This window comes from Aquarana catesbeiana, linkage group LG02 (genome assembly GCF_042186555.1).
Source record: "Aquarana catesbeiana isolate 2022-GZ linkage group LG02, ASM4218655v1, whole genome shotgun sequence".
In the NCBI taxonomy this organism is placed as follows: Eukaryota; Metazoa; Chordata; class Amphibia; order Anura; family Ranidae; genus Aquarana; species Aquarana catesbeiana.
This window is the reverse complement of record NC_133325.1, coordinates 341,426,608-341,441,519: the sequence shown is the minus strand read 5'-3', so window position 1 is coordinate 341,441,519 and position 14,912 is coordinate 341,426,608. Positions and strand designations below refer to the sequence as shown.

The window sequence follows — 14,912 nt, the reverse complement described above, 5'->3', positions numbered from 1 at the left end:
TGAACATTGCTTACTTCTAGAACAAGTGAAAAACTTCAAGCACACTTCATTGTGCCCTGCAAGTGGTATCTGGCAGCAAACATCTCCTTCACTTTATAGAATGTATTAAAGGTAAGAAACCTTCTGCCTTCAGAATCACTTTAAATTACTTCCTTGGGGCGTGTCCAAGATGGCGACCTGAGCGGCCGCATACTACGGAGCTCTGCTGGCTGACCCGACTATTATCTGTCTCTTGGGCACTATTTTTTCCGGCCACGAGTGGATTTTATTCAGATGAGATGCTGTTCAGCTAAGGGAACCCCTGGTAGAGGAAAGCAGCTCCGATTCTCGCCAATCGAGGAGGCACAGCTCCCGTCTCCTATGGCCTGTGTGGAGCCTCGTGGCACGTGGAGGAGCAGCATGGCATCACAGACGGACCCGCTTCAGGACACTTCTCCTCCGCCGAGCTTTGTGGCGGACATAATGTCGGCGATAGCTACCTGTCAGGCCACTCTAACAAACAAGAGGCAGTGAAGCTTGAAATGGGTCTCATGAGGCAGGACATAGATAAGCTCCGTTCCCGAGTGTCTGAAACGGAGCAACGTGAAAGCCTCAGGCGTGTCAGGTGTGGATTTGCTGTATTCTTAATAATTGATCTTTTTTCAATAAAATTATTGAATCCATTACTTTATCAGTCTGGTAATTATTTCCCAGGGCTCATCTATGTGACACTTAGTACTGAGTCGTCTTTCTGACACAGTGCACACTCCTTCTTAGACTTTGGCATCTGTCCGGGTTCTGGGCATCAGATGACCAACTGCAGGAACCCATTGCAGATTCCCTATCCACATATTGGAATGTAAATGGGGATACGGAGTCTCCTCTGGTGCAATGGGACTCCTTTAAGGCGTGGGTCAGGGGTGCTTATATTTCTCGCACTGCAAAGCTTCAGAGGGCATCATCCCTTTCATTGGAGCGTCTGGAGGCTGAGGTGACTGACTTAGAGGCGAAGTATGTTTTGTCTTTGTCCTCGGATAGATATAAAACGTGGCAGCATGCTCCGAGACAACTTTCCCTTCTATGTGTGGAGAATACTAAGAAGGCCATGTTATACACCCGGCAGAGAGTTTTTGTATATGGCAACAAGAACGGTCACTTGTTGGCTAGCACCCAAAGCGCCACGACCCATATTGTGAGTGTACGGGATGCAAATGGGCTATTTTTTACAATTTTTCAGTGACCTATATAAGTCCATGGCTGCTTACTCATTGACTAAAATTAACAGACTTTCTGGACTCACTTGCATTTCCAATGTTGACCATAGCTGACAGGAAATGATTAGATGAGGACATCGCACTGGAGGAGGTACAGACTGCTATAGGGCGACTGCAGGCGGGTAAGACCCCTGGGTCTGATGGTCTCCCGACCAAATTCTACTATAACTTTGCTAAACTTGTAGCCCCTAAACTTACAGCCCTGTTCTCTGAGTTATCTCTCGATACGCTTCCTGAGTCCTTGGAGGAGGCGGTTATTGTCTTAATCCCTAAACCCGTTAAGGACACTCAGGATTGTGCCTCTTATAGGCCGATCTCGCTTCTAAGCCTGGGTTCACACCTATGCGAATTAGATGTGCGTTACCCCACATCTAATTCGCATAGCAGGAGAAGGTGACTGGCTCCCTATGGAGCTGGTTCACATATCTCCGGGACGGCTGCCGAGCGCACTGCACAAAAACGCTGTGCGTTTTTGGCTCCGTTTCAGGGCCAAATTCAGGCATAGAATCGGCCCTGATTCGTCCCTGAAACGGGGAACAGGGACGCACAGCGCTCCTGTGCGATCCGCAGCCCGTTATATTGTGAACCCAGGCTTAATGTTGATGCAAAGATCTTGGCGAAGGTTCTGGCCAACCGTCTCTCTACCATTATAGAGGACTTCCCCAGGCAAGGGAACAAACATTAACTTACGACGCCTCTTTCTTAATTTGTCAATCCCCGCGACAATCCGGGCACTAGAGTCATCACCTCACTGGACGCGGGAAAGGCGTTTAACTCAGTGGAGTGGGTGTATCTCTGGGAGGTCATGAAACGCTATGGGTTTGGCCCTAAATACCTTCATTGGCTCCAACTACTCTACAGAGCACCCAGAGTACGGGTAGGTAGGTACTAACGACCAGTTGTCGAAAACATTCGCTCTTTACAGAGGTACGCGCCAAGGATGTCCCTTGTCTCCTTCCCTGTTTGCCCTCTCCCTGGAACCCCTGGCGATCTTAATCAGGGAATCTTCTGAGGTCTGTGGCTTACGGGTGGGACGCCTGGAGGAGAAGCTGTCCCTATATGCGGATGATGCTCTACTTTACTTACATGATGCGGGTCCATCACTGTTAGCAGCCCTACGGATTTTTGATAGGTTTGGCTCATTCTCAGGCATAAAGATCAATTGGTCCAAATCCACCCTCTTCCCAATTGATGAATGGGTGGTTAGCATGGGCTCCCCTACTCCGCTACAGTGGGTGGAGAAGTTCAGATATCTAGGGATACAGGTGACAAGGAAGACAGACTTTTTTGATGGAAATATCCTAACATTGCTCACCTCACTTAAAGCGAGCAGTTCATCCTGGGCTGGGCTCCTGCTGAATCTACTAGGCCGCATAAACTTGGTCAAGATGATGCTCCTCCCGCAATTTAATTATGTGTTTCGCAACTGCCCAGCTCTGGTCCCTGCTGCCTTTTTTAGGGAGATAGATCGTTGTCTGAGCACCTTTATTTGGAATGGGGCCTCTCCCCGTCTGGCCAAATCTACATTGTCCTTACCACAGAGGCTGGGGGGGACTGGCACTACCAGACTTTTGAGTCTGTTTTTGGGTGGCGGTCTTGGTCTCAGCATATTGATGGTTTCAAAGCTCCAGATCTAATGCGGCCACTTGTTTGGAGACAGCGTTTTTGAGATCCTTAATGGATCTTCGTAACTTAATTTATAGAGGACCGCGTGCCTACCCCTTTATGCCGGGACCAACACACACCACTGGGAAAGTGTGAAAGGCTGCGACTCAACGCTTTATTCATCCGGGTCAGCTGTCACCTACTCAGCCTCTGTGGGAAAACCCATGTCTTTCCCATTTTTGTACTGTCCCTGATCCTCACATATGGGCACGCTACAGGGTAAAAACCGTGGGAGATATTATGCCTGCTGGCGTCCTTTTGACCCTTTCCCAAATGTTCCAGAGATTCGGCTTGCCAGGCTGGATGTTGTTTCGGACATATGTCCAGTTATCCACTTTTTCCAGTGGTTGGTGGCTGTACTGGGCTTCAACTGATTTTTATATTCTCCAGGATATGCATGGCTCTACAGACGACTGACAGTTATAGTGCTCAAGGACCTTTCGTTGTTTCGGTACCATCAACTGCGCCATGCAGCTTAAGCTCAGTTTCTTCAGTCTCTAACCCTCAAAATGGATGCTATTGAAGGCCTATAGACCCCAGGTGAGCTGGATAAGCCCTTGTCCACCCTATATGGTGCTCTCCTTTGCACTGATTCAGCCAAAATAGAAAAACGATGGGAGTACTGGCAGGGGGACATTCCCTCTTTGAATAGGGAGGAATGGGAGGATTGCTTGGAGCAGAGGCCTAGACTTGTTACTTCATCGAAGGACAAATTTAAATCAACTTTCTCCATTGGGTATACTAAACCCCCCCAAGGCTTCAACAGATGTTCCCGGAACGTGACCCCAATTGTCCTCACTGTAGCCTTCACCCAGGTTCCTACATGCATATGTTCCGGTAGTGCCCCTCTGTTGTGTCATATTGGCAGGCTGTATTTGCCGAAATTTATCTTAGATTACAACTTGATCTAACACCCACCCTGTCCCTAGCCTTATTGGGGATTCCAGATGATGAACAACGCTCCCACCACTCTAAGCTCTTTATAGTATATCTTCTGTATTGTACAAAAAAGGCAATCCTATTAAAATGGATTTCTTCGACTCCACCTAATGTTTCTGTAATCTAATGTAATCTTAGATTACAACTTGATCTAACACCCACCCCGTCCCTAGCCTTATTGGGGATTCCAGATGATGAACAATGCTCCCACCACTCTAAGCTCCTTATAGTATATCTTCTGTATTGTACAAAAAAGGCAACCCTATTAAAATGGATTTCTTCGACTCCACCTAATGTTTCCACTTGGGAGAGGATGGTGGATGAGGCTCTTCCACTGTACAAAATAACATACTCAAACAGGGGATGCTCCTGAAAGTATGAAAAGGTGTGGGGCCCCCTGGACCCTGGCCTGATGTTCCCCCTCAAATGAGTGTGGGTTGTCTAGACCGTAATGTGGGCCAGGGGGTCTGCCTCCATCTCTCAGTCTCCCCCCTGTGGATGCAGTGTCCCTTGGCATTGACAATCCTCCATAAGGGAAACGGCGGTTCTTTGTTGGTATAGAGTTCTGTAATTTACTGTTACTTACTGATATCTCACTGCTGCAATGTCATGAAAATGTCACAGTTGGTTTCTTTTGTTTATTTTTTGCATTTACAATACATTGTGTTGGAACACTTTTTGTTCTTCAGTCATACTATAATGTACCTTTCTTTTCAAATAAAGCACCAAGTTCTCAGGCACTTACTGACATGCATGAATGGTGTACTGAGCTGTATGTGTGCTGCACTGTGTTTCCTGATATGTAAACAAATAATGCATTCTGTATGCAGGCCAACAAAATCGATAATGAAAATAGTTGACAACTATTTTTGTTATTGATTATAATCTATTACAGTGCGTCCAGAAAGTATTCACAGCACTTCACTTTTTCCACATTTTGTTATGTTACAGTCTTATTCCAAAATGAATTAAAATTAATTATTTTCCTCAAAATTCTACAAACAATAAGCCATAATGACAATGTGAAAGAAGTTTGTTTAAAATCTTTGCAAATGTATTAAAAATAAAAAACAAACAAAAAAAAAAAAAATCACATGTACATAAGTATTTACAGCTTTTGCCGTGACATTGACAATTGAGTTCAGGTGCATCCTGTTTCCACTGATAATCCTTGAGATGTTTCTACAACTTTATTGGAGTCCAGCTTGTGTAAATTCAATTGATTGGACACGATTTGGAAAGGCACACACCTGTCTATATAAGGTCCCACAGTTAGCAGTGCATGTCAGAGCACAAACCAAGCCATGGAGTCCAAGGAATTGTCTGTAGACCTCCGAGACAGAATTGTATTGAGGCAAAGATCTGGGGAAGGGTACAGAAAAATGTCTGCAGCATTGAAGGTCCCAATGAGCACAGTGGCCTCCAACATCCATAAAATGGAAGAAGTTTGGAACCACCAGGACTCATCCTAGAGCGGGCTGCCTGGCCAAACTGAGTGACCGGGGGGCGGTCTTAATCGAGGAGGTGACCAAAAACCCGATGGTCACTCTGACAGAGCTCCAGCGTTTCTCTGTGGAGAGAGGAGAACTCCACCAATCAGGCCTGTATGGTAGAGTGATCCTCACAGTAACCTTCTATAGCAGGAATATGCAATTAGCGGACCTCCAGCTGTTGCAAAACTACAAGTCCCATCATGCCTCTGCCTCTGGGTGTCATGCTTTGTCAGAGTCTTGCTATGCCTAATGGGACTTTTAGTTCTGCAGACTGCTGGTTGGAAGCTAAACAGTGGGGACCTTGAGTGGAGAGTGTGAACAAGTTTTGTTTTTGAACGCTGGTGATTGCTGTGTTGCATTTTTAGGTTCTTTTTGGGGCTTTTCCTTGCAGCTTTTTAACACCATTTTCTGTCACTTTTTAAACAGCCTTTTTTTCTTTCCTTCCTTCAGCCTACTAATTAAGGGGAGTGGTTAATTGGTCACAGGTGCTTGAGGCTTATATAACTTTCTGTAGAACTCATTTTGAGCCTGCTCATCTTTGAGTTTGCTGGAACTTAGACCAAGTGAAACTGGAATAAGTGGCGAGTTAAAAACCAGAGTTGAAAAGAGGAGGTTATAATAGGGTTCAAAGTACCTGTGTAGTGTGAGTGTGTACCTGTATATTGTAAGTACATGAGTGCTGCGAGTGCACGTGGTCTGTATTGAGTATTAGGGTCAGGTAGTACCTGTGTATTGTGAGTACTTGAGTGTTGCCTGAGTAGTGTGTGTGGATCGTTAGTACTTGTGTATTGTGTATACTTGTGTATTGTGTGTGCACGTGGGTCTGCGAATGCCTGTGTATTGTCTTGTTGAGTACCTGTGTATTGTCTTGTTGAGTATTAGTGTTAGGAAGCAAGTTGTTAGGTAATTTGGAGGGGGTATAATCCCCAATCCTAAATTAGTAGGTACGATCCCCGGCGGGTGTGGAGATACAACTCAGTGCACATCTTGCAGCATGTATGAGTTCCTTGATCATCCGATCGAGGGCGAATACTGCTGTGCAAAATGTAAGCACATTGTTTCCCTAGAAGCCCAGGTTCTGAATCTAAGGAAGCAACTGTCAGCACTGAGAAGACCCTCCATACTGAAGGAGAGCCTGGAACGTACCCGGCAGGTGCTGGCAGGGGGCAGCATAGAGGCGGGTGGAGACAAAGAGGTGCAGGCACTAGAAAAGAGTAGATGGGGGACAGTCAGGAAGGGTAGAGAGGGAAGTGCCAGGGCTGGAGCATCCCAATAAGTACACTCCATTGGTGAAACCGGTCAGGAACCAGCACTGATGGAGCTGAGGGATTCTCCTAGCTGCCGGGGGAAGAACTCCTCCAGTAAGAATGGGGGGGAAGTGAAGGGAAAGGAAAGACAGATTCTGGTGGTAGGGGACTCAATTCTTAGAAGGACAGAGAGGGCAATCTGTAACAAAGCCCTGAAGCACCAAACTGTATGTTGTCTAGAGATACTGTTGTTTGAGGAGGATTTGGATTTTGTGGAAATTTCAGAGACCTGGTTCAACAGCTCTCATGATTGGCTGACAACCATTCAAGGGTATTTATTGCATGGATAGAGAGGATAAAAAGGGGGAGGGGTATGCCTATATATCAAGAATAATGTACAAGTGAATGTGAGAGATGACATCACTAAGGGAGCTAGGGAGGAGGTTGAATCCTTATGGGTAGAGCTCCAAAGGGATGAAGCTAAGGGGCAAAATAATACTGGGAGTATGCTATAGGCCCCCTAACTTGAGGGAGGTGGATCTAATATCACAATGTGGATTAGCAGAAAGGATGGGAAGTGTTTTCATAATGGGGGATTTTAATTGTCCAGACATAGACTGGGCGGAGGGAATCACGCATTCGTCTAAGGCTCGCCAGTTCCTAAATGTCTTGCAGGACAATTTCATGGTTCAGATGGTAGACGCACCAACTAGAAACAAAGCGTTACTGGATCTACTGATTACCAACAATACAGACCTGATCACGGATGTGGAAATAAGGGGCAATTTAGGAAACAGCAATCACAGGTCAATTGGCTTCAGTATAAATCACACAAATAGGAAACATAAGGGGAATACAAAGACACTGAATTTCAAAAGAGCCAACTTCCCTAAACTACAAACCTTGCTAGAAGGCATAAATTGGGATAAAATTTTAGGAACAAAGAACACGGAGGAGAGATGGGTTTGCTTTAAGAGTATATTAAATAAGGGCATTAGCCAATGCATTAAAAGAGCGAACAAAAGTCCTGGATGGCTTAACTCTAATGTAAAAATGCATATAAAAGCAAAGGAGAAGGCCTTCCAAAAAAAAAAAAAAAAAAGAAGGTTGAGGGATCATCAGTATTCAGACGTTATAAAGAATGCAACAAGAAATGTAAGGGTGCAATTAGGGCGGCTAAGATAGAACACGAAAGACACATAGTGGAGGAAAGCAAAAAAAAAAATCCCAAGAAATTCTTTAAGTATGTAAACAGTAAAAAAGGGAGGACAGACCATATTGGCCCCATAAAGAATGAGGAAGGACATCTGGTTACAAAGGAAGGGGAGATGGCGAAGGTATTGAATTTATTCTTCTCCTCAGTCTTCACAAGGGAATCGGGGGGCTTCAGTAACCAAAACTGCAGTGTTTATCCTCATGACACATCAAAGGAAGCACCTCCATGGTTACTAGAGGACAGTATTAAAAATTAGACTTGGGAAACTTAACAATAATAAATCACCGGGACCAGATGGCTTGCACCAGAGGGTACATAGGGAACTCAGTCAAGTAATTGCCAGACCATTGTTCCTGATAGTCTACTGACTGGAATGGTACCAGCTGATTGGAGAAAAGCCATAGTCTTCTGTGGCTGAGGTACATCGATGATGTCCTCATGGTATGGGATGAGACTGATGTTCAGCTGTCCCTAATTATGGAAGAACTCAATACTAACAGGAACATCCATCTAACCTTTTCATGCCATACCAGTATGCTGTCCTTCCTTGATTTACAGATTTTATTGAAGGAGAATAAATTTGATACTAAAACCTTTAAAAAAAAAAAAAAAAGACAGCCGCAAACACTTTGCTTCAGGCTAAAAGCCATCATTCCCTCTCCCTGATCGAAGGAATACCTGTTGGGCAGTTTCTTTGTATTAGACCTAACTGCTCAACAACTAAAAATTTCCGTCAGGAATCTCAGGAGATGTATACAAGGTTCAGGGAGAGGGGATACTCTCATCAATGTATTAGGAAGGCCAGAAAAAGGGCATTTTCTTGTGATTGATTGGAGCTTCTCCAAACGACACAGACACAGGACCAGAAACAGACGTACATCAATTCACCAGCAAGAATGATCACCAGATTTGGATCTCAGTGGAACCAGGTGAAAACAATTTTGAACCAACATTGGCATGTGCTCACCAAATCACCACTCTTGGGTGAGATTGTGGGCCCATACCCTCTGATGGTGGCTAAATGTGCCAAAAATTTGAAAGATAGCCTGGTCCATTCAGAGTTCAGACGGACAAAGACTACTAATTAGCTTACTGAACTTCCCCCACTGTGTGGAATGTATCCATGTGGCCGATGTGCTATCTGTGGTTATGTAGATAGGATGAATGTTTTCGCCAGTTCGGATGGGAAAAAACTATTTAACTACTAGCTGCCCGCACACTGTCATATGACTGCGGGACGAGTCAGCTCTCGTTCTAGGTGGACGTCATATGACGTGACCGCCTTCCCGAGCCACTAGGGGGCGCCCGCCACGTCACTGGGGACCCGATGCGCATGCCCGGCGGCCGCGATGTCCGCCGGGCACCCGCGACTGCCCAGCAACCCAGCAGGACCGTGGATCTGTGTATGTAAACATACAGATCCACGTCCTGTCAGAGAGGAGAGGAGACCGATGTGTGTCCCTTGTACATAGGGACACCGATCGGTCAGCTCCCCCAGTCAGTCCCCTCCCCCCACAGTTAGAATCACCTCCCTAGGACACACATTAACCCCTTCCCTGCCAGTCACATTTACACAGTAATCAATGCATTTTTATAGCACGGATCGCTGTATAAATGTGAATGGTCTCAAAAATGTGTCAAAAGTGTCCGATATGTCCGCCGCAATATCGCAGTCACAATAAAAATCGCAGATCACCGCCATTACTAGTAAAAAAAAAAAAAATGTTATAAATCTATCCCCTATTTGGAGACGCTATAACTTTTGCGCAAACCAATCAATATACACTTATTGCAATTTTTTTTTTACCAAAAATACGTAGAAGAATACGTATCGGCCTAAACTGAGGAAAGAGATTGTTTTTAAAAAAAAAAAAATTGGATATTTATTATAGCAAAAAAGTAAAAAAATATTGTTTTTTTAAACTTGTCCCTCTTCATTAGGGTGCAGTGTAACATGACCGTGCAATTGTCATTCAAAGTGCGACAGTGCTGAAAGCTGAAAAATGGCTTGGACAGGAAGGAGGGTGAAAATGCCCTGTATTGAGGTGGTTAAAATGCAGTTCCGCCAAAAAAAGAAAAATTAAAAAAAGACAGCAGCTACAAATACTGCAGCTGCTGACTTAAAATAAGGACACTTACCTGTCCAGGGCGCCCGCGATGTCCTCACCCGAAGCCGACCCGTCCCTCGGCTCCCAGGTGGAGGCGCCTGCATCTTGCGGCTTCACAGCCTTGTTCCCTACTGAGCTAGAAGTGGGTGCAAATACCTGTATTAGACAGGTACCTGCTCCCCCCTGAAAGGTGCCAAATGTAACACTGGAGGGGGGAGGAACAGGATAAGCGGACGTTCCATTTTTGGGTGGAACTCAGTTTTAAGATCCGTGATTTTATAAATTGCTCTACTACACGAGTGGTTTATATGCTCACTTGCCCATGTAGAAAGGCTTATATTGGCAAGACTAAGCGACAGTTAAAAATCTGAATAGGCAAACACACTGGCAGTATTAGAAAGGAGGACGATGAACGTCCACTAGCTTTGCATTTTCTAGTTTCATGATGGTAATCCAGATGGGTTGAAAGTTAAAGGAATCTAGGCTCTGAATCTCCCCCTTTAGAAGAGGGGACTTTGATACTATACTTCCACAAAAAGAGAAAATGTGGATTTTCTGTTTGGGTACACTTATGCCAAATGGGTTAAATACAGAATGTAATCGGTCTGCATTTTTAGAAATGTAACCAATAAGGAATTAGATAGATATTTTTAGGCCCCTATGACACCTGGTGGTGAACACTAGTTCTTTCCATCTGTTTGATCATTGTCCCCTAGTGCATTTGATCAATCTGCCACTTGCACTTCATTATATATGTGTATATTATTTTTTGGTATATTTGTGTGTGCTTTACCACTATTTTTAACTTTTGACTACCTAATGTTCTTTTCCTTTATTGAGAGATATATATTATATATACATATATATACACACACACACACACACACACACAATTACAGGAGTGGGTATTCAATTGATTTTTTTTTTTTTATTTAGGAAAACCCCCGTTAGACTTACCGGTAACAGTATTTCCAGGAACCTTCCAGGACAGCTACTTGAGAGATGATCAGCTCCGCCCTCTACAGGAAACACAAATCAGATAGAATTTAAAAGGCCCCTCCCTTTCCTCTGACCCTCAGTTGTTTAGAAGATCAAGTAACCTCCACCGAAGGTGCACTCAGCAGAGGAAAAAAAATGGAAAACATAAAACACACCACCACCAGGAAAACATTAGTTGACCAGCAAAAAAATAGAATAGGGTGGGAATATAGACGCTGTCCTGGAAGGTTCCTGGAAATACCGTTACCGGTAAGTCTAACGGGGGTTTTCCCCCCTCACCTTCCAGGACAGCTACTTGAGAGGATAAGCAAGATATTATACCTTAGGGAGGGACGACAGCCTGAAGCACTTTCCTACCAAAGGAAAGGTCCTGGCTGGAAAGCATCTGAACTCTATAATGCTTGACAAATGCAAGAGAGGAGGACCAGACGGCAGCTTTAGAGATATCTTCCCATGAAGCTCCCGCTCTTTCTGCCCATGATGTGGCCATGGATCTCGTTGAATGGGCCCTAATTCTAGAAGGAGGGGTGCGACCTGACGCTTTATGCCTCACAGATGGCTCCCCTAATCCACCTAGCAATAGAACTTTTAGATGCTTTGGACCCCTTCTTGGGGCCACTGAACAAAACTAACAGTTGGGAGGAACTCCTAAACCCACTGGTCTTTTCTAGATAAAGTAGAAGACATCTCTTTACGTCTAAAAGGCCAAACCTTTCCTCTTCCGCATTTTTGGGAGAGGTGCAGAAACTAGGGAGGACTACCTCCTGGGACCTATGAAAGTTGGAAGAAACTTTGGGTAGATAGGGTGGTGATTAAACCCGATCCACTCTATCCTCTAAAATTCTCAGGAAGGGATCTTTACAGGAAAGGGACTCTAGATCAGAAATCCTTCGTCCTGACGTAATAGCCAAAAGGAAGGACAACTTCAAAGAAATCATTTTCAGGGAAGCCTCATGCAAAGGCTCAAAAGGAGCCCTTGTTAGTGCATTTAATACCAACGACAGATCCCAGGGGGGAACATGTTTGAGGATCCTGGGAGTATGCCTAGCTCTGGCTAAAAGGAACCTCCTGACTAAGGCATCTACTGCTAGTCTTCTCTCTGAAAATAAAGATAGGGCAGCAACCTGAACCCTAAGGGTGTTGACAGAGAGCCCCTTTTCCACTCCCTCCTGCAGAAAATCTAAAATGCAGGGAGTGGAAAAAGAATCTAAACCAAATTTCCTTTGCCAGGAAATAAAAGTTTTCCAAACTTTCCCATAGATTCTTCTTGTGACCAGTTTACGGCTGTCCAGGACAGTATGAATAACCCTCTCTGAACATCCACTTAACTGTAGGATGCGCCGCTCAGCCTCCAGGCCGTCAAATGGAAGGTCTGAGGGTTTGAATGCAATACTGGTCCCTGATAGAGTAGATCCTTCCGAACTGGAAGGGGCCAGAGAGGATACACAGATAGGGCCTTCAGAGAGGAGAACCAACTCCTTCTGGGCCACCAGTGGGCAATCAGAACGACTTCTGCTCTGTCCTGAATAATCTTCCGAACCACTAGGGGCAAAAGGGGAAAAGGAGGGAAGGCATAGGCCAGGCTGAAGTCCCAAGGGAAGGACAGTGCATCCGTCCCCAAGGACCCTGTTTCTCTCTCCAGAGAGAAGAACGCCGGTAGTTTCTTGTTGAGACTGGAGGCAAAAAGATCCACTGTGGGGAGACCCCATCTTAGCACCACCTCCTGGAACGTGCCTTGATGTAGTTCCCAACCGCTGGAACTGATGCTCAACCTGCTCAGAAAATCCGCCAGCACATTTTCTGACCCCTTGATGTGAACTGCCCTTACTGAAGAGACATAGATCTCTGCCCAGGACAGAATCTGCTGCGTTAATGACAGAAGTGATTCCGAGCGAGTGCCCCCTTGCTTGTACAAGTACGCCACTGTTGTGGCATTGTCTGAAAATATTAAAAGGTCCTTTGAATAGACCCTCTCTCCCAGAGACATAAGTGCTTTCCTCACAGCCAGAAGTTCTCTGAAATTCGAGGAGCGACCTTCTTCCTCTGGCAACCAGGCTCCTTGAGCCCGCCAATCCTGTGAGGGAGCACCCCAACCCCACAGACTGGCGTGTGTGGTAATTTTGACCGGGCAATGCTGTGCCCAATCCTTCCCCCTCTGCAGATGTTCTCGCTGCTCCCACCAGGCGAGATCTAGAAAATTCCCTTCTGGTAGTTTTACCAGCTGATCCAGAGAATTTTTCCTGCGATCCCAATGGAGCAAAAGAAAAGCCTGAAGGTGTCTGGAGTGCAATTGAGCCCAAGGCCCCCCTGGAATAGCTGCAGTCATAAGTCCCAGCAATTGCATGATTAGCCAAAGGGAGGTCTGAGGGAGCAGTTTGAAAGTCCGCACAGAGAGAAGAATTTTCACAATTTTCTCTTCGGGGAGAAAAATCTTTAGGGCAACAGAGTCTATTAGATAACCCAGAAAAAGTATGCTCTGTGAGGGTACTAGGCAAGATTTCTGTTGGTTGACCTTCCACCCTAATTTTTGAAAGGTCCGCAAAACCAACTGTAGGTCCTGAATAAGGGACTCCTTGCCCTGAGAAAAAAAATCAAAAAATCATCTAGATATGGGACGATTGATACACCTTGAATCCGAAAAAAGGCCATGACTTCGGCCATGATTTTTGTGAAAATCCTTGGTGCTGCCGAGAGACCAAAAGGAAGGGTATTGAACTGCCAATGAGACAGCTCGTTTCCCACGAGCACTGCAAACCTGAGGAACCTTCGGTGGCTCTGGCAGATTGGTACATGAAGGTCCAGGGTCACCATGAAGACCTCTGGCAACAACAGATTTCTTACTGAATAAATGTTCTCCATGCGGAAACGTCTGTAAACTATGAATTGGTTCAGGACGCTTAAATTTATGACCATACGAAAGCCGCCGGAAGCTTTCTTGACCAGAAAGACGTGAGAATAAAATCCCCGGAACTTCTGATCTTCTGGGACAGGAGAAATAACTCCCTCTGTTTCCCACACAGAGATCAAATTCAACATGGCTTGCCGTCTCTCTTGGTCTCTCGGCAGGTGGGTAAGAAAAAACCTCTGGGGGGGGGGGGGGGGAGATTTTTGAACTCCAATCTGTAACCCTTTAACAGCGTTTGAAGGATGAAGGAATTGGTGGAAATCTCTGCCCATTCCTTGATGGAATGGCACAATCTTCCCCCTACCCCTAACCTGGCGTCACTGGGTACTCTTGGAAGGGGCTGAAGGAGCAAAGGGAGTTCCCCCTTTGAGTTTGTCTTTGTTAAAGGACCATTTCTTTTTAGCCTGTTGGCTTTAAAATTAGCCTTGTTTTGGAAGCCACGAAAAGGCCTCTTATTCTGGGGCTTATTCCTTTGGGAAGAAGGGAATCGTTTACCTTTCTCAGAGGAACGAGATAAGACTTTTTCTAAGGAAGAACCAAACAACAGTTTACCTTCGAAAGGAATGCCACAGAGCTTATTCTTGGAGGTAAGGTCACCCTCCCAAGATTTAAGCCAGATAGCTCGCCTAGCTGAATTAATGAGAGCAGAAGCCCTAGCTGCAGATTTCACTGAATCTGCTGCTGCATCAGCTAGGAAGGCGACTGACTTGGCAATGAGTGGGAGAGATTCTTTAATCTCTTCCTTGGGGGTGTCAGATGCCAGAAGCTCATCTAGACGCTGTACCCATACATCTAAATTTCTGGCCACATAGGTAGATGCAACCGCTGGGCCTAAAGAAAAAGCTGAAGCATCTCAGGCCTTATGCAGCAATGAGTCGGCCTTCCTATCCATTTGATCCTTAAGGACCCCAGAATCCTCAAAAGAAAGATCTGTTCTTTTGGACACCTGTGACATAGGGGCATCTAATCTAGGACACTTAAAGAAAACCTCCTCAAAGTCAGGCTGAAAAGGAAATCTTCTTTTGTGTCCTCTGGATTGGAACAACCTTTTTTCAGGTTCTTTCCATTCAGATAGAATCATGTCTCT

At 45.3% G+C, this 14,912-nt stretch overlaps 1 protein-coding gene across 2 annotated transcripts in view; it reads right to left on the bottom strand.

Annotated features, from left to right (window-relative positions):
- Positions 1-14,912, bottom strand: part of NXPE3 (neurexophilin and PC-esterase domain family member 3) — a 46,046-nt gene that overhangs the window by 19,249 nt on the left and 11,885 nt on the right. The gene's annotated exons all lie outside the window — the stretch shown is intronic.